Source organism: Ambystoma mexicanum, chromosome 5p (genome assembly GCF_040938575.1).
Source record: "Ambystoma mexicanum isolate Mex_15411 chromosome 5p, UKY_AmexF1_1, whole genome shotgun sequence".
Classification (NCBI taxonomy): domain Eukaryota; kingdom Metazoa; phylum Chordata; class Amphibia; order Caudata; family Ambystomatidae; genus Ambystoma; species Ambystoma mexicanum.
The window spans coordinates 112,169,382-112,190,476 of record NC_090930.1 but is presented as its reverse complement, the minus strand read 5'-3'; positions in this window follow the sequence as shown (position 1 = coordinate 112,190,476).

Sequence of the window (21,095 nt, the reverse complement as noted above, 5' to 3'; positions counted from 1 at the left end):
GTGTGAACCTGAGCAGCTCTTAGTGGCCTTGTGGACGTGTGTGGAGAAAGTCTGTTGGTGAGGTATGCCTGGGCAAAATTTGCCCTTGCTTTGTGTGCTAAAGCAAGTGTTTTAAGGGAGATTCTGTGCTCGACAGACAGCCAGTGAATGTTGCGTCTAGTGTCTGATATGTGGAGCTTCTTCGGAATATTGAGGGCAGCCCAAAGGGCATTGTTTTGTGTTACGTGCAACTTATTAATATGCATAATCAAGATATGGAAGTACTGCTTGCTCCAGAATGAACTTAATGCATTGGAAACACAGCAATAAGTGAAAGAGTTTCCATAGTTGTCCACAAAGGAGTGCTGCTTTACTTTTAGAAATGTCAATTGTTCAACATGTGGCACTGCAAGGAAGCTCCTGTAGTTTGAGAACGTTTACCTAGTTACCTAAAGCCAAAACTCTCTCAGACTGCCCACTGGGTGTAGGGCGTAGCTTATCAATTTGCACAACTTGCACTAGTACAGCGTACCAGATGGACTGCATGTTGTACCATGACTGTTATGGGTCTTCATTCTTTCCCCTGAGTGATGTGTCCAGCATATAGGCATCAAGCACCTGTGTGTCTGATTATGTGTTGTATTTTGTCTGTATTCAAAATGACTGAGCCAGTGGAGAGGGTTTTACCCAGATTGTCCGGTCTGTTTGCCGTCCCATTACTGCTCACACAGCTTGTAACATGTGTCAATGATTCACTGCCCATTGATGTTGCTTTCTTCAGTGAGTTTGATATGCCTTCTATACTTGGATACATTTGGGCTGTTGGGTGTTCCTTCTGCTGCAGTCATTGTTACTCAAATTGAGGGTTCAATTGCTTGGGATCAATATAGCATCCTACAGATATTCTGCAGTGTCTTCTCCATGCAAACTTGCTGTGGGTCCTCATCCTCCAAGATATGTGGGTCCAACAAGGAAGCTTGTATGCACACCATAGTATCTGTAAATTTGACTACCAATGGAGACCACAATGCAATGTTGAAAGAAGGTCCCACACATGTTGGTAATGTTGAGCTCAAGCTGTCCCAAGTGAGAGCATCACTCAGGGATGCATTGAGACCATGTTAGGGAGAATTCTTCAAAATGGCTAATTTCCCTTACCTACTGAGTCCCTCAGAAGCTTTGCTGGATTTCTAGGATTAAATATTTTCACATGGTAAGAGTGTGAGTCTTTTTTCCCACTCTTACATGTGTTTTGCTGTGTCTGTTTAAAACATTGTTATGTTCATAGAGTGTGGAGCCTCACCTTCTCCGCAGGTATCATATTTTTACTGTGTGTTACACAGCACCTTCAATGCAGTAGCAAAGGTTTGCCGTTTAGACTTCCCAACTCAGACTCCATTTTCTGGGACTGACTACTGTCTCCCAAAACAGTTGTGATTGACTTTATTAGTCTTTTACAATCCACATACCCAGTACAAACCATCTTACATGGAGTACTGGAAAGGGTTAGTACTTATCCCTTTTTGTCTGTTTCTCTTAGAGCACTGCTTCACTCCCTTTTCATCAATACTTGGCTGGTGGCAGTGGTAACTACCCTATTTTTCCTACCTCGGTTATCTTAAATAACCTTGGTATTATTTTAGACTATCTTGGTAGCCTTGAACTTAAACCTGCTAGACTGTATACATTTTTATACGGTTCAGGCTGGGTTTATTTGCCATTTCTTTTTGAAAATGTCTTTCTTGTGTTTTTCTCTGCTCGCCAAACCAGGTTTGGTTCCTTTGTACACTGTCTTTCGCTGGCTTCTACACAGAAGCCCTCCTTAGGCACCTGTATGCCTGGGGGGGATGTAAGGGAGGGTTTTAGGACTCCCTGCACAGGGTCTCCTTGGAGACCCATGTCGCACGCTGATCTGATTGGCAGTGGTGACTGTCCCGGCGAGACAGCCACTCTGCTGTGTGATTGACAGCCCGGCTGTGTTAATTGGATGAAAACTGCATAAAAAGCAGGTCTCTGGGTCTGGAAAGGCAAAGTCGCCACTGGAACAAAAGAACCGACGAGGAGCTGACAGAAGAGGACCCCTACAATGACTGAATTGCCCGGTGAAGCCCTGCTAGAGATCCAAATCTCCAAACTCCAACGACAGAGAAGATCCTCCAGGAATCTTTTTCCCCTGAGTTGGTGGGACCAACCAGTTCGCCCAAACTACAAGCCAGGACTCCCTCCTCTGGTCGAATTCACTGTACAGAGCTACAGTGGGCCGGATAGCCAGGAAGGTCAGAGCCTGCATGGGTTTTAAGGAGCGCACCTTTTATTTGTTGCGTTGCTCTGCTGCTGGTTTCTTCCCTGGGCAGTGCAGGACCCTCCGGTCTTCCTACTTCATGTCAGTCCGACAGTCGCTTCAGGAACCGTGAGCCTGCAGGAACTGCCAGGAAGGTCCGCCTCAGCTACAGCTTCTTCTCCATTTAAAGGTACTGTGCAAATCCGGTTGTTCGTTTCGTTCAGCCACGGGGAAAGTGTGTGAAATCTTTCTTTAATCTTAGGGCTTGTCCTTCTCTACTCTTTAAACTAACTTTTCTGCCAACCAAATTCGTCCCGAACCCTTGGCAAAGACTTAACCGCGAACTACCCTGGAGTTTGTGATCTTGAGCAAAAGACTTTGTCCTATTGACTTTGTCCCTAAGTCTTTTTGATTTGATTCCATCACTGTAGTTCCTCTTTCTAGATTGCCTTGCTTACTTACCTGTTGGTGCTGCTTAATTTCTGCCTAACTGTGTCATTCCCTCCCTTTTAAAATACTAGAGTGCCATTTTGCTCCCACTTCATTTTGTGAGCTTAACTTGTCTGGAAACTATTGGGATTGGTGTGGTCTATTAAGAGTGTGATTTTTTAAAAGCTTTACTTTAGTGAAATGTTATACAACTGATGTGTAAATAAATGTCTATTCTTTTACTCAGAAACCTTGAGTCAGTGTTTGTTTGAATCATAGTAATTGTTGTCCTTTGTGTGACTATTGATAGTGCTCACTTGTTCTTGAGATATGTCTGGCTGCTCAGCCATCACTACCACTTTACTGTGTAGTACAGGCGTGTACCAAAGGTGAATTTGTACTGTCTCTTGAAGTTGTAGTCTTAATTGTGTGTAGTGTTCCCAAAGGTTACTGCATATAATTCTGCCTAACAGACCACTAACTCACTTTGTGGCCCTATTTAAAGGTTGTATCACAGTGCAGACATTACACAGAACTTGACACTTTTACAGTGTTAGAATTCCCCTCTGAGCTATGCTATGAGTGTTGTGATAATCTGTGATGGCATTGTACTACATAGTTTAGTTAAGAAACTTTATGCAAAAAATATATTTAATTTAAGCAACATTGGATGTTTGCAAAGGCACAGCCACATAAATACATCACATCTAATAATCACACACTACCATCCATTCAACACTAAAACCTAAACCTTCACCACACCCAGTCACATAGTATAATAAACACATACAACAATGGTTTACACATCTTTGGGTCACTGTGTATATTCTTCTTCTCACAGTCCATTTACCCCAACATGTTTCTGTTCCCTATTACTCAGACCATTCTTGAGGGGGAGATTGGTCATCTAGTCAGTCCATTAATGGATATATTCGTATAACCACTCATAATTTGACAATGGTGTCCACCTTATTAATCTCTGTGAACTATATATATAAAAAAAGATAATACTACCTGTAGAAGAACCAAACATGTGTTCAACCCTCTCTTTGTTTTGAAAAACAATGCAGATTATCTCATAAAAATAACACACACTGACCTTTTGCACTGTGAATATATACTTGAATAATTATAACATTTGCATGTAGCCAGTTAGTCAGTCACAATGTTCACACACCGCCCACGTCCTTGTAGCCATAACCACATTGTACAAATCTGACACCACTCTGTGAGAGAAAATATGTCAGTCGAGAATAGAAGCCGTTATTGACTGTTCCCAAACGGTACCAGAATTAAGAGTTTTCCACTGATGAATAGGGCAAGAGATCTATTGCCAACATTATAGCCAGGTTAGTATCTAGCATTCACTGTCTGTCATGAGACATGTCATATTTGTGGCCACATTCAAATGAATCCATAACACTGAAGCAATGTGACATCAATATTATTGCCAATGGGGCACAGTAGAGCTAGGAGTCCTTGTTCTAAACACTGATAAAGCTATAGTATTTTCAGTTCTAACTGTGCAGACTTGTAGAGTTAAACTGCTTGTCTGATGGTCCTGTGAGTAATGCCTTTCTGATCGTTCACCTTCTTCCCGTGTCTTTGCAAGGTCCCATGGCATACATTAGACCTCATAGATTTGATAATCAAGTTACTCAAGGACATGCTAATATGAATACTACACCCTCTGCATTTGTGGTGCCATTCTCTTCTGCCTCTTCAATATCACTGCTTTCCAACAGCAATGCTCTTTTCCCACATGGATCGAGTGGACGGGTGTGGCAGAAATAGAGACATTGGATTTCCAATGTCCTCCAGCTGTTCAAGTACTCCATCAGTTGTACTTCAATAGTATTTGGTAGATAGGTTATGCACACTTGCCCCTTCTGCCCGTGAGATAATAGATATAACTGAACGTGCAATCCCTCTGGGTGTTGATTGTCATGGTGTAATACCTGTGAAATCTGTACTGGTGCATGCACCTCAGAGTGACTTGCGACTGGAAGTGTAGAACACGGGTTCCATAATACCTTCAATTGACCACATGGAATTATTGTCTCCTAGCACACACTGCAAGTGCAGCTACAGGAGTGAAGAGACAATAAGCAGTACATGTACCCTATCTCTGGCATGTTTGACACGTTGTACATGTGTTCAAATGAGCATAAATTGCCTTACTCAATCTCAGGTTCTCCCTCCCAGCAAAATCAGATCGGTCTACAGTGCCTCAATCTTCCCTCATGTATTTCAGGTCAGTCCTGGTCCTTTTCCAAGGTGGGACCCAATGAAATGTGCACATCCACTCACTTCAAGAGAAAGACATTGACTGTCGTGTCACTTACCACATGCACAAGTGTCTGCTGCTTTCTCCTAGAAAAATCTGGAGAGTATTATTCTCCTACAATCTACCTTCAGGGATTACCATATCCTCCTGCTCCTCCTCTCAGGTTTGATCTGATATTGCATATCCCATCGTCTCACTTTAAGAGATGGGCAATGGCAAGTGTGCCATCCGCCACCTCCTTGAAACTCTGCTGCTCCCTCCTAGCAAAATTAGACAAGAATGGCTTTCCCACAAACCCCTGGTCTTTCTTGGTTCCTCTGTCTCTTTCTATCAGGTGTCAACTGATGGGACTTGTCTGGTTCACTTGCTTCAAGAAAAATGTACACAGATTGGAAACGCCCCCACTACTTTCCTGGATAATTATTGCCCCTCCCAGAAAAATGAACAATTTCTCAGAGGTTTCATCTGACAGCACTCGTCCACTCACTTCAAGAAACACACACTCACTGAGTAGTTTGTCACCCGCCATCTCCCTGAAACTCGACTGCCCCTTCCAAGAAGAATTCAGTTGAGTGTACCTCTCCCACAAACTACCTTCAGGGATTCCCTTTCTGTCACACGTTTCATCCCAGTTTCATCCCAGGTATCACCTGATGGCAGATATCTCATCCACTCATTTCAAGAGATGGACAATGACTGGTGTTTCCCTCAGTTACCTGCTGCTGTGCTGCTCTCTCTCGGCAAAATCAGGCCAGCATTCCACTCCCATTAGCTTCCTCAGGGTTTTGTACCTCCTCTGGCTCCTTCACCCAAGTATCACCAAACGGCACATGTCTTGTCAGCACACCACGAGAAAGACACACACGTTGGTGTGTGACCCCGCTCCCCAAAACTCTGATGCTTGCGTTGTTCTGCCATTCTGAAACACTAAAAATGTTAAGCAACACTGCATAAACAAAACAACCTCTAAATGACATTCTCGGAGAGGCTCCTATTCACTCATTAGCTCTCCTTAACATTATTTCTACAACTAATTTAAATGCGCTCCAGTTCAGCAGATCTATGCTAAATATCCTAAGCCTGCCTCCAGTAATGATGACCTGCCTCTCTGAAAACCTGTGTGACTAAATAGGAGCTCCAATCAGTTGGCCTACCATAAGCAATGTTGTTGAACTTGGGAAGAATTTTTTGAAAAGTTAATCGCATCACCCAAAATTCAGATGATTCAGGTTTGTTGCAGGGAAGTTCTTCCAGGCCTATTTTGAGTTTGGACATGTGTTTAGCAAGCACCACCAGTGTTGTTTTGGGTTTAGAAAAGCATGATAAAACTCTTCTACTTAAAATGCATAAGTGCCACCTGTCGTTTCATACTCCAATGCCACAATCATAAGAATGTCAGACTCTATTGCTCTGTTGATCCCTTATGCAGTTGAAATGTGTATATGTATCCTTGAGAGCACTCTATGTCTGGATGATGCAGCTATTTATAAAACAGTACTGCCATGTAAGAGCAAAACAATATTCTGATGCAGAAAGCATGCTTTTGAGCTAATTTGCATGTCCACAACGTAATGCTCAATTGCTCTGAACAGGTGGTGAACTTCTGCGGTTGATTACTGGGTGGTGGTTTGGCTTAGCTGAAAACACTTGTCCTACTATACCATCAAGGGATGCAATGGAGATGCTCACTCTTATTACTTTTTTTTAAAAAAATTGTTTTAAAGCAAAAATGTATTGCATATCCTGATCAAATCAAATCATTAATTTTACCTTATCATAAGAAATAATATTCACCCATAAAGACACATAAACTACAGTCTGCCGTCTTTTGCTGCTTCTCATATGCAGATAATACCCAAATCATCAAGAGTCTTGTGCTTGTCCATCGTGACAAAGCAGAGCTCTGTTGTGCCTGTTTATATGCTGTTAACACCTGGATGAGTGATAACTGGCTGTGCTTTAACTGCAACAAAAAGGAGGTGCTGGTGGTGGGCCCCCCTCTGCAGCTGCTCTCTGGGCTCCTGCCTTCTGGCTCTATTCTATGGGGTTTCTGCCCACTCCTGCCACCAAAGTTAAAAAACTCGGATGCAAGTTCTCCTCCTCTCTATCTGCTGAGGCGCAGCTGAGTGTGGTCCTCCAGGCAGGGGACTTTAATCTGTGTTGTTTGTAACCACTCAATTACGTGCTGTCGTGGTGTCTCCTTTCCTTCTTGGGACTCTTGATTACATCAATTCTCTATATCTTGCTGAACCTCTCTAGCTTCTTCACCATCTTTAAGTTCTTCAAAACTGTGCCACTTCTACCCCTTTATGCTCTGATATTACCCCAGTACTGAACACTCTCCACTGGCTTCCTGTTTCGAAGCTCATTGTATTGTGTCTGTGCAGTCTATGGCACTGGTCCCAAATACCTGCATGCTAAATGTCAGCCTTGTATTTGTATTTGTATTTATTTTATTTACATAACACAGCCACGCCCTGGGGCATATGGACGCATATTTCACATATACATGTGTTGCAGCAATACAGAAAATACAGAATTGGACAGTACATGATTATGCATAGTTATTAAACACATAGGGCCTCATTACGAGGAGGGCGTTAAGGGGTTAATGGCGCCAGTAAAGGTGCGGGTGCCGTTAACCCCGTACCGCCCTATTGTGAGGTCCCTTAGCGGGACTCGCTCTGGACATCTGGTTTTACCAGACGTCCTTTGCGGGTCCCGCGAGGGGACAAGCATGCTAACAACAGGCCCATTATTAACGCGCCCATTGTTAGCATCATCCCTATTCCCATTGAGCCCTATTGGGCTCAATGGGAATGGGGATTCATTTTTTCCAGGTCCATGGAATGGGCAATTACTGTGTCCGCCAAGGTCAGCATGACCCGGTAATTGCGCATTCCATGGACCCGGTAAAAATTAATCACCGGTGGCAACCGTGCCCTTAATAAGGGCATGGCTACCGCCAGGGTCCTCATGAAGCTCATAGTCACAGTTATATACAGCAGTTGGCTGAGGAGTGGTGCAACGTTGGCATAGATACTGGTAGCAAGTTAGGGATGCTGCTCGAATAACCAGGTCTTTGACTTTTTTCTCAATAGTGAGTAGGATAGTTTAGCTCTCAGGGTTAAGGGTAAGGAGTTTAACAACTTGGATGCTAGGACAGGGAAGCTGCTCCCTCCTGCCTTCTGTAGTTTTAATCTAGGTGGTATGAGGCAGTTTGTCTATGCCGATCTAGTGGGGAGGTTGGACGTCTGTTGTGTGAAGTTGTTAGAGAGGTATCTAGGTGCTTGGTTAGCAAGACATTGTTTTAAATGCAATCCTTTGGTTGATGAGTAGCCAGTTCAAGTTGTGTCTGAAGGATGAGATGTGGTGGGTTCTAGGGATGTTCAGTGCTGATCTAATAGCATTATTTTGTATTATTTATTTATTTATTTATTACATTTGTTATACGCCCAGACCCTGAGGTATCACGGCGTAGTTACAGAAAAAATAAGTACAATGTTGCTGTTAATCAATACAATAGGGCAATACAGATTTGGTTACATTTATACATTATATACAATTGTGTACATTTATATACAGTGAGGATGCAGAGTTGGTCTGGGATTCAAGTATCTGGGATCAACTTAGAACTGGTTGAATAACCACGTTTTGAGCAGTTTTTTTAAACTGTGGGAAGGGCATTTAATTCTTAATGTTGATGGGTATGGTGTTCCAGAGCTTAGGAGCAAGTACTTTGAAGCTACTACCCCCTGCTTTTTCTCTTTTGTATCGTGGGATTTAGAGGTTTTCACTCTTATTAGATCTGAGGAGTCTGGACTGGGTTTTCTTAGTGACTGTGTTGAGGAGGTATTTGAGAGCTTTGTTGGTGATGCATTTATGAGTGATGCTAAGGGCTATAAAGAGTATTCTAGCTTTGATAGGAAGCCAGTTATATTGTCTCCTGATGTTTCAGATTTTTTTATGCCTAGTGCAGCTCGGAGGGCTTTATTCTGCATGAGTTAGAGTTTGAATAGGTTGGTGTTTGTAGTGCCTAGGAAAAGGATGTTACAATAGTCAAGCTTAGATAGTATGAGCGCTCTAGCTAGTGTAATGCAGTTTTCTGGTGTCAGGAATTTGTGACTAAGAGAAATAAGTTTGACTGTGTAGGAGGTAGAGGAGGCTAGGGTATTCACTTGCTTAGTCATGGTGAGTGTCGCATCAAGGTAAACCCCTAGTGTCTTTACTTTTTTAAGTACTGGGATTGTGGTGCCATCAATGATGAACGATGAGTAAACAGGCTGAAGGGAGACAATTTTGGACGATGATCCGAGTATGAGTAGCTCTGTTTTGTCATTGTTGAGACATAGGCTATTGTTGGCCATCCAGTTTTGGATTAGTGAGTAGATTGTATTGATGAGCAATGAGTCTTGCTCATGGTTGCCTGTTAGTGGGATGAGAATATGTGTGTCATCTGCAAAATTGGTGTAGATGACACCCTAACATCCAGTGCTGCGAAGAGCAACTTGGTATAGGTATTGTACAGGGTGGGAGATAGGCAAGATCCTTGAGGGACGCCTATTGGGACTGGTATAGGATCTGCCGATTCTTTCCCAATGGCAACTCTTGAGGTTCTATCTGCGAGGAATGATTTAATCCAGTCTGTGGCATTGTTGGATAGATTGAAGTTGTTGTTTAGGGTGGCACAGAGTTTGTCATGGTCGACCAGGTCGAAAGCCGCAGAGAGGACCAGGAGCATTAGGAGGCAGAGTTTACCTGATTCTCTCATGGCATCCATTTGGATCTTCAGGTCGAGAAGGGCTGTTTCTGTACTATGGTTAGGGCGGAATGCTGAATGTCTGTACCCTAGTAATTGATGGTGTTCTAAGTGGATTTGAATTTGGGAGTAGGCTATTTTGTCAATGCTTTTCAGTAGAAATGGGACGGTAGTTATGGGTCGGTAATTGGTGGGGATGGAAGGGTCCAGGGACGTTTTTTTTTAAGTAGGAGTGTTAACCAGGCTTTCTTAATGCTAGCGGGAACTGTGTTTGAGTTGAAGGATGCGTTAACAAATTCAGTGATTACTGGTGCTAAGGTGTGCGCGCACAGTTTGACTAGATGAGAGGGGAATTAGTCTTCTTTGCAGTTGGACGTTTGAGTTGCATTATGATATCTAGTACTTCATTGTTGGTGACTGGGGTGAAATGAAAAGGGGTGCAGGTGGAAGTAGTGGGAGGATTGGAGGCTATGTTAGGAAGCATATTTTTGGCAAGAATAGTTTTTCTGCTGTCGATTTTCTTTTGCAGTAGCATGATTTTAGAGGCTAATGCATCTTGTATTGTGGTGCACCAGATTTTGCTAGAATTGTAGGGTGCTGTCACTTGGCATGGGTTCTCAAGTTCTCTAAGAATGGAGAATCATTGTTTACTGTCAAAGTTGGCATTGGTTATGCGCGTATTAAGGGCATTGGCTTTATGAGAGATTATGGCCGATTTGTACTTTTGATTGGCTATTTGGAAGGTCTTTGCCGATTCACTGGTGTTAGTTTTTCTATGTAGGTGCTCAAGTGCTCTTTTAGTACATCTGAGGGAGACTAGTTCTTCGTCAAACCAGAAGCGTTTATCAGGTTTCCGAGTTTTGGTAGTGACAGGAGCGAGTGAGTCAATGGTGCTGGTGAGACTTTGTTGATAACAGTCTGCTAGGTAGTCGGGGTTGTTCGTATTGAGGGTGACATTGGCAGGGCCAGATGTAGAATGGGAGAGAGGTTGTCTACTATGAGGTTTTTAATATTTCTAGATTCAAAGGTGTCGGGTGCCTTGGGGTTAGTGGGGCCCAAGCTTTTGTGTTCCAGGGTGAAGGAGATGGTGAAGTGGTCAGACCAATCTACGGGTAGGATGGAGTCTATGGTGACTTGAGAGTTGAGTGAAAGGATCCAGTCCAGCGTTCTGCCTTTTGAGTGAGTGGGTTCATTAACCAACTGGGTAAAATTCATATCTGACATAGCTGTGTGAAAGGCTGCAGCGTCCGTGTCAAGGGGGTCACTGCAGCCAAGGTTGATATCCCCAAGGTTGATGCATTTAGTCTTTGGCTTGATGAAAGGCATAAGCAATAGGGGGGTGTCTAGGTTAGGATGGCTAGTTTTGTTGGGTGATGTGTAGACTACTAAAATGTTAGTGGTGGTTTTAGGGTTGGTGGAGAATTGGGGGAGTTTGCATCTTTTTCAGATTCCTTTGGTTGGTTCCCAGGTAGAGGGCATTGCAGTACTCCAGTTTAGATAGGACTAGTGCTTTGGCTACTGATATGCAGTTTGGGGGGTGGTCAGGAATGGTCTGCAGGCCGTGATTAATTTATAGGTGGAAGCTGTTGATGATGCTCTTGCATTGATTTGTTTGGTGAGGGTAAGTGAGGAGTCTAGATAGACACCCAAGGTTTACACAACTTTGGAAACCTGGATGAGATTGCCGTCAATGTTAAATGTGTTACATTTGTTGTCCAGTTTATTGAGTTTTAGTTCTGATCCTAGGAGGAGTAACTCTGTCTTATCATCATTAAGACAGAGTCCATACTTGGCCATCCATGCTTGTATCACAAGGTAAATGGCATTTATTGCTTTTGTGTCGGTATCATAGTCACCTGGGATGGGGATGAGTGTTTGGGTGTCATCTGTATAATTAGTGTAGGTGACACCCAAACAGTCTAGGTCATCGAATAATGGTTTGGTGAAAATATTATAGACAGTTGGGGACACATAAGATCCCTGGGGGACACCGCAAGTAACTGGTGATGGGTCAGCAGAGGCTGCAGGTGCGAAGACTCTCATGGAGCGGTTGTCTAAGAAAGATCGGATCCATTCATTAGCTTTATCTTAAAAGTGAGCCGGTGAGGTTAGGTGGTTGCAGAGGACTTTGTGGTCTACCAAGTCAAAGGCAGCAGAAAGGTTTAATAGTAGGAGAATGGCAAAGTTTGTCTTTGAAATTTTCAATTTTTGTCTTAAGGTCAATCAAGTCTGTTTCTGTCCCGTGTCTGGGTCTGAAACCTGATTGCCTGAGACCAAGTAGGTTATTCGCTTCAAGGTGAGCTTGAATATGCAGCTAAGCTGCTGTCTAAGATTTTTAGTAAAAATGGGACCACCGTGATGGGTCTGTAATCGATTGGGATGCTTGGACTTACGTTGGCTTTTTTAGTAGTGGGAGTACCCAAGTGTCCTTTAGGTTGTTAGGGACAATACTAGCTTTAAAGGAGGCGTTTATTAGGGAGTTGATGAAAGGAGCAAGTTCCATGGCTGCATCTTTTATAATGGGAAAGATATCCCCATGGCATTTCGAGGGTTTCAGTTTGGTGATTATGTCCTCGACTTCTTTTCAGGAGGGAGGTGAAAAGTTAATTGGTTTAATGGTGAATGGGGTCGAGGCTGAATGAGATAATTGCATAGTGTGGAGAGGGAGGCTGCATTTTTTAAAATCTATTTTCTCTTGTAGCATAGTTATTTTGCCCAGTAATGCTTTTTGTATGTTGGTGCAAGGTTCTTTTGGTACAGGGGTCCAATGGAGACACTGGGGTGTTCAGCTCTTTTAGGAGTTAAACAGTTCTTTAGTACTGGATTTAGTTTGACTGATTCAGTTTATATACTTGTTCTTTTTGTCCTGGAATATAGCCTATTTGTAATTGAGGGATGTTATTAGGTATTTTTCTTTATTTGGGTGGATGGGCAGATTCTTCCATAGAGCTTCTGTGTTCCTTTTGATTTTGCGTAGCGACCTAAGATGAGGGGGGAACCATGAGTTGAGCTGCAAGGTGGGTTCGGCTTTGCGCAACTTGATAGGTGCTGTGGTGTTTATGACCTTAAGTAGAGTGTGGTTGTAGAAGTCGACTAAGGCCGTTGGGTCCATGTTGAGGGTATGGCAGTTGATAATCAGCTGTAATAGGGGTAGAATTTCTCAAATGTGATGTTGCGATTATTTCTTGTGAGTGAGGGGGGTGAGAGATTTTTGGAGTTCATCTGAATGCTTTCCTTTAAGGATAAATAGATGAAGTGGTGATCTGACCAGGCACATGGTTTGTTCTCTAGGATGGTTATGTTGCAGTTAAGGTCAGCCAGCGAGTCTAGGGTCCTGCCTTTGTTATGTGTGGGTTCGTTGATCCGATGCTGGAAGCCTAGTTCAGAAATAGTATTGGCCAGTGATAGAGCATTAGGATCTTTAGGGTCTTGGAAGTCTAAGTTCAGGTCCCCTAGAAGGATGATTTCTGAGCCTGGCTTGGTATTGTAGGCGAGGAGGAGTGTGATGTCTTCTTCAAAGGTTTTTGGTGGTCCATGTGGTCTGTAAAGGAGGAGGATGGTGATTGTTCTGGATAATGAGATGGGTAGTTTAATGGATAGTAATTTAGCTGATGGAAAGGATTGGTTGAGAGTGGGTCAGAGACCTAAGGATGTTTTGGCAATAAAAGCAACTCCACTGCCTTTGGCAAGGTTGGAGTCTTCATGGAGGCAGATGATGGAATATTTGTCAGGAACGGCCAGGGACAGTAATGGACCCACTGCCGCGTATAGCCAGGTCTCTTTGATTGCTAAGAAGTCCAAGTCCTGGGAAGTGATGAGATCTTCAATATCCAATGCGTGTGCGGGTAGAGATCTGGCATTGATAAGGGCGCCCTTTAACTGCGTGCAGTCATCCTTTTGCTTGCTCTTCTGATGTGCGTAGCATTTAAGGGTGGATTGGTATTTTTAGTTGTGATTTATTTTCTTAGAGCGTTCGGAGTTGGGAGAGGTATGAGTAGTCGTCAATCTGGAGCCTAGTCTTCGGTTTCTGTTCATTAGTGTGCAGGGCTGATTCGGGGTGGGTTTAGTGGCAAATTGTTTGATCTATTGGGCAGGAGTAATGTCATGTGGCTTTCTAATAATAGTTTGAGTAGTGAGCAGGAAGTTCTGGTCTGCTTGCGTAGGTTTAGGGGCTATTTGAGGAAGAGGGGGAATAAATGTTGAGGGTGGTATGCTGACTGAAGATGGGAGTCTCTGGGACATAGAGACGTGAGGAGGGTTTTGTGTGGTGTGTGTAGGTCGCAGGGGGGAGTCACCACAGTAAACTTGCCAGAGGCGGCCAAAACGGGCAGGCTCATAATGCTGAGTAGCAATGATAGGTGTGGCCAGGAGGTGGTCGGTATGGGCATGGCTAGTCCTTAGGTAGTAATTTTTAGTGGCATTATGTTCTAGAGAGGGGTGCGATCTGGGACGCAGAATAAGGTCAAGATGCAGTTAGCTGCATGCGGTCATAGGCTCGATGTCCGTGTGAAGGCCTGTAGCAATAGAGTGGGGAATGTACATACTGCTGTCATAATAGTGTGCAGTGGAGCAGGCACATAATATAGTCAGAGTGCAGTACAAACAGATTGCAATCAATTGACCTAGGTATGGGACAGGCACGTAGTGCAGTTAGATTAGCACAGGAGGCTGGGCAGATACGTTGTGCGATCAAGACAACGTTGGTCGGCTAGGCATGTGTTTCAATCAAGATAGCATGCAAAGGAACAGGCACATAATTGTTAGGCAGAATTATATGCAGTAGCCTTTGGGAAAACCACAAACAATTAAGACTACAAGTGACAGTACAAATTCACCTTTGGTACAAGCCTGTACTACACAGTAAAAGTGGTAGCGATGGCTGAGCAGACAGACTTATCTCAAGAGCAAGTGAGCAGTATCAAATAGTTACACAAAGGATAGCAATTACTATGGTTCAAACAAACACTGACTCAAGGTTTCTGAGTAAAAGAATATACATTTATTTATACAACAGTTTTATAACATTTCTTGATACACCACTCCTCTCCCAATAGTTTCCAGACAAGTTAAGCTCACAAAATGAAGTGGGGGCAAAATGGCACTCTAGTAATTAAATAGGGAGGGAAAGACAAAGTTAGGCAGAATTTGATCAGCACCAACAGGTAAGTAAGCAGGGCAATCTAGAAAGAGGAACTACAGTGATGTGATCAAATCATATAGGCTTAGGGCCAAAGTCAATAGGTCAAAAGTCTTTTGCTCAAGATCACACATTTCAGGGTAGTTCGTGGTTAAGTATTTCCCAAGAGTTCCGGATGAAGTTGGTTGGCAGAAAAGTTAGTTTAAAGAGTAGAGAAGGACAAGCCCTCGGATTGGCGAAAGGTTTCACAAACCTTCACCGCAGCTGGATGAAACGAACAACCGGATTTGCACAGTACCTTTAAATGGAGAAGAAGGTGTAGCTGAGGTTGACGTTCCTGGCAGTTCCTTCAGCCTCACGGTTCGTGAAGCGACTGTGGGACTGACATGAAGCAGGAAGACTGGAGGGTCCTGCACTGCCCAGGGAAGAAATCAGAAGCAGGGCAAAGCAACAAATAAAAGGTGCGCTCCTTAAAACCCAAGCAGGGTCCGACCTTCCTGGCTATCCAGCCCACTGTAGCTCTGTACAGCAAATTCGACCAGAGGAGGGAGTCCTGGCTTGTAGTTTGGGCGAACTGGTTGGTCCCACCAGCTCAGGGGAAGAAGAGTCTGGGAGGATCTTCTCTGTTGTTGGAGTTCGAGGATTCGGACCTGCAGCAGAGCTTCACCGAGTGGTTCAGTCGTGGTAGGGGTCCTCTTCCGTCAGCTCCTCATCGTTTTCTTCATTCCAGTGATGACTCTGCCTTTCCAGACCCAGAGACCTGCTTTTTATGCAGTTTTCCCCCATTCACACAGCCTGGCTGTCAATCACTCAGCACGATGGCTGTCCTGGCCGGACAATCACCTAGCCAATCACACAGGAGTGCGACTTGGGTTACCAAGGGAACCCATGACAGGGGTCCTAAAACCCCTCCCTCACATCCTGCCTACCCAGACTTTCAGACACCTAAGGCGGGCTTCTGTGTAGAAGCCCACGAAGAGACAGTGAAGAAAGGAACCAAACCTGGTTTGGCACGCAGAGAAAAACACGAGAAAGACATTTTCAAAAAGAAATGGTGGATAAACCCAGCCGGAACCGTATAAAAACGTATATGGTCTAGCGGGTTTAAGTTCGAGGCTACGAAGATAGCCTAAAACAATACCAAGGTTATTTAAGATAACCACGGTAGGAGAAATAGGGTAGTTACCACTATCACCAAAAAATTATTGATGAAAAGTGAACCTAACAATGCTCCAAGATAAACAGACGTAAAGGGATATGTATTAACCCTTTCCAGTACTCCATGCAAGATGGTTTGTACTGGGTCTGTGGATTTAAAAAGACTAATAAAATCAATGGCAACTTTACATGTTCTTGGAGACAGAAGCCAGTCCCAGAAAATGGAGTCTGAGTTGGGAAGTCTAAAAGACAACCCTATGTCACTGCACTGAAGGTGCTGTCTAACACACAGTAAAACGATGATGCCTGTGGAGTAGGTGAGGCGCCACAGTCTATGAACACAAAAATGTTAAACACATACAGCAAAACATATGTAAGAGTGGGAAATAAAGGCTCACACTCTCACCAGAGGAAAAAATAAACCTAGAAATCCAGAAAAGGTGATGAGGGACTCAGTAGGTAAGGGAAATTAGCCATTCCTGAGAAATCTCCCTAGCACTCGCCCCTACCCCACAAGACTAAGGGACAGGAGGATTTAATCCACTCCTGGATGAATCTCTACCTTTAGTCGGTTAAAAACATCCTAGAGAGACCATCACCATTTTGGTGGTGACATCCTGCTCTGTGCTCAATGGTGAAATGAAACCCTTGCAGGCAGATTGACCATCTCAAATGCTTTGGGTTCTATCCTTTCATTTACATTAACCATCTCAAGGGTTGGTGGTCTGTCTGAATCACAAAAGTAGTATGGTCTAAACTTCTTCAGAGACCACACAATGGCAAAACATTCATGCTCTATGGTTGCTCACCTTGTTTCTGGTTCCTTCAGTTTCCTACTGATGAAGCAAATGGGGTGCTCCCTACCTTTCTCATCCAGTTGACTAAGGACTGCACATATACCGTATTGGAGGCATCTGTCTCCACAATGAAGGGTTGGTGGTAATCAGGAGCTCTTAGGAGTGGGCTTGACAAAGGGCTTTCTTCAGGTTTTCAAAGGCTTGAGTGCACTCAACATTCCATCATACCATTTTAGGGAATTTCGGAGAGGAGATTACACTCAAGGGAGAAGCTATGGTCCCATAGTTCTCTATGAAATGCCCGTAGTACCCAGTGAGACCTAGGAAAGCTCTCACTTGGGTTTGAGTAGTAGGGGTGGCCCAGTTTTGCACAGCTTGCACTTTGCTGGGCAATGGCCTTATTCCACCTCCTCCTACCTCATGACCAAGGAAGACCACTTTGCTCTGACCAATTTGACATTTACTTGCATTTATGGTCAGATGGGCCTGCTCAAGAGCCTGCAAAACATATCCTAAGTGATAAATATGTTCTTTCCATGTAGGGCTGAACACTGCAATGTCATCCAAGTATGCCATGCAGAAGTCCTCCATCCCATTCAGAACTTGATTGACCATCCTTTGGAATGTAGAAGGTGCATTCTTTAGTCAAAAAGGCATAACCTTAAACTGTTAGAGGCCTGCTGGGGCAGTTTTCTCCTTGGCAATAGCCTGGCCAATAGCCTGGCCAATTTGCCAATAGCCTGGCATCAGATCAAATGTACTGAGGTACTTGGCTGAACCAAGTCTATCCACCAGTTCATCTGTCCTTGGCAAAGGATGGGCATCAGTCTTAGTGACTGCATTCGGAGCTCTATAGTCCACACAGACTCTCATCTCCTTGGATCCTGCCTTTGGTATTAGAACAACTGGGCTAGACCATGGGTTTGTAGAGGGCTCTATAACCTCAAGATCAAGCATCTTGTTGACCTCTCCTTTGATGTGGGATCTCACATGTTCTGGCATTCTGTAACCTCTGCTTTTCACAGGTGGACAGTCAACAGTGAGAATACCATGCTGGCACCAAGGGGTCAAGCCTGGTGATATTGAAAACAAGGAGGCAAACTGATTTAACATAATTTTGCACTCCCCCTCGTGTCAGAAGTCCGTTCAGAAGAGAGATTGACTCCTTCTATGTTCTCATCCAAAGGTTGGCCTCTGAGGAGGTCAGGTAGAGGTTCACTCTCCTCCTCCTCTTGAGCTGAAGCTAGAAGCAAAGCTCCTACTTCTGGTCTCGAGACATATGCCTTCAAACGGTTGGTGTGAAAGACTCTGGGAGCCTCCTTAGGTCTGCTTAAGTCCAACTATATAGTTCACCTCTCCAAGTTTGCCCACAACCTTGAAGGGTCCTATTCATTTGTCCTGCAAGGCCCTCTGACTTGTTGGCACCATAACTAATACAAGCTGGTCTTGAGTAAACTCAACCATGCTTGCCTTCTTGACATGCCAATGTTTGACCAAAGCTTAACCTGCTTTTAGGTTATCAGTAGAGTCTGCCATCATGTGGGACATTCTCCTCCGGAGACCTATCACATAGTCAGTCACACTGATTGGCGTGGGGGGAGGAGCACTCTCCAACCCCTCCTTAATCAGTGCAAATGGACCTCTCACTGGATGGCCAGAGAGAAGTTAAAAAAGGACTGTATCTAACTCCCACCTGAGGGACTTCTCTATAAGCAAAGAGAAGGCATGGCAGTAGAAGGTCCCACTTTCTTTGAAGGGGTTCCTCTAAAGCACCTATCGTGCTCTTCATAGTAAGATTAAACCACTCTACCAGTCCATTTGTCTGTGGATGGTAGGCTGTAGAGAACTTGTAAGTGACACCACAGTTTTTCCACATGGTTTGCATGTAGTGGGACATACAATTGGATCACCTGTCGGTTTAACACTTCCTTAGGAAACCCTACTCTAGTAAAAATACCAAGTAGAGCCTTAGCCACAGCCTGAGCCGTAACAGTTCTCATAGGTGTGGCTTCTGGGTATCTTGTAGCATGGTCTACTACAACCAGGATAAACATGTTCCCTGAAGATGTGGGAGGGTCAAGGGGACCAACAATATCAATGCCCACCCTCTCAAAAGGAGCTCCCACCACTGGGAGAGGCACCAGGGGTGCCATATTCGTGGTTCCACTCTTGACAGAGGTTTGCCTAACTACTAGTATACTGCCACTATCTGTACATGTCTATGCCTGCCTACCTAGGTCCTAGCCCATTTGTACTTGCCTAGTCTGCCTAACTACTAGTATACTGCCACGATCTGTACATGTCTATGCCTGCCTACCTAGGTCCTAGCCCATTTGTACTTGCCTAGTCTGCCTAACTACTAGTATTCTGCCACTATTTGTACATGTCTATGCCTGCCTACCTAGGTCCTAGCCGATTTGGACTTGCCTAGTCTACCTAACTACTAGTATACTGCCACTATCTGTACATGTCTATGCCTGCCTACCTAGGTCCTAGCCCATTTGTACTTGCCTAGTCTGCCGAACTACTAGTATACTGCCACTATCTGTACATGTCTATGCCTGCCTACCTAGGTCCTAGCCCATTTGTACTTGCCTAGTCTGCCTAACTACTAGTATACTGTCACTATTTGTACATGTCTATGCCTGCCTACCTGGGTCCTAGCCCATGTGTACTTGCCTAGTCTGCCTAACTACTAGTATACTGCCACTATTTGTACATGTCTATGCTTGCCTACCTAGGTCCCAGCCCATTTGTACTTGCCTAGTCTGTCTAACTTCTAGTATACTGCCACTATCTGTAGATGTCTATGCCTGCCTACCCAGGTCCTAGCACAATTGTATTTGCCTGGTTTGCCTAAACTACTAGTATACGGACTCTAACTACATTGCTTAGACTTCCCTACTACCTGAATTGCTATAACTAAAATATAGCTACACGCCTTTGCACACGGCACCAGTCCACACCCATAGCCTGAACTTGGAGTTGCCAATCCCCAGCACCTCCCTGCCCACTACCATAATGAAAATCACTCAATACCAGACATTACACATTGTACTGAGCCTCCTCACCACCATGGCACTTGCATCTGCTGCCTCATACCCTACTAAGGATAGAAACATGAGACTGAGGGCAAGGCTGTCCCGTCTCCATGAACCATCATCCTACCACACCTATAGAGGCTATATCGATCTAGCAAACAAACGCTCACAATAGCTCAAGTCTACCCCTCTGCTCCCTGTCCTCACAGCAACTAACCAGTCACCATCACAAAGAGTCACCCCAACTAAAAATAAACAACTTCCCACTACCATACCAACTAGCACCCTATCACTAACTGGGCCACTCGTCAATGCTAGGTCCATGGTAGCCCACGCTACAGAGATCTCTGACACTTTAACCAATGAGAACTTAGGCCTATTGTTCATAACAGAAACCTGGCTTCATGAGGCGGCTGGCCCCGCCATCATGCTAGCAATACTTGATGGCTACCAACTACTAAGAGTCGACAGACCCAATACCAGAGGAGGTGGCCTAGCCATCATCCACAAATCCACCTTACCCATCAGATTAGCTACTACCTTGCTATTTCAATCATGTGAACTCCTTACTGCTAAACTCCACCTTTCTTGTAACCGTACCCTTACCATGTATGTCATCTACAGACCACCTGGACCACTAGGATCCTTTGAAGACGACCTAACTAGTATCCTAACCAATAACACAAAAGACCACTCTCAAATTCTACTATTGGGAGACTTTAACCTTGGCTTCAATGATTGTAATGACAAACATGCCGTATCTGTTGCTTCAATATTGAATGATTATGGTCTGACACAAAAAGTCTCCACCCCTACTCACTCTAAAGGTAGGACCTTAGACTGGGTTGCCGATCGGAATTGCAACATTAGCATCACCAACATAATGCCGCAATCTTGGACTGAGCACTACTTAATTGTATTCTCTGCCTCACTTGACCTTATCCGACCCAAACCAATACTTATGGCCCCACCACTCCCCACCAGAAGTAAAAAAGACATCACAGCAGAACAACTCTTACCTCACCTCCTCCCCACTCTCGACAACCTAGACAATATCACAGACCTGACATCACTTGTGGAAGCCTACAACAGTACGATGATTAAGGCACTTGACTTGATTGCCCCTATTAAAATCTGTAAAAGCAAACAACTCTCTCATCTGAACAACTGGTTCACACCACAGTTGAAAGACCTCAGAATTCAAAAAAGAAAGTTGCAGTCAATTTG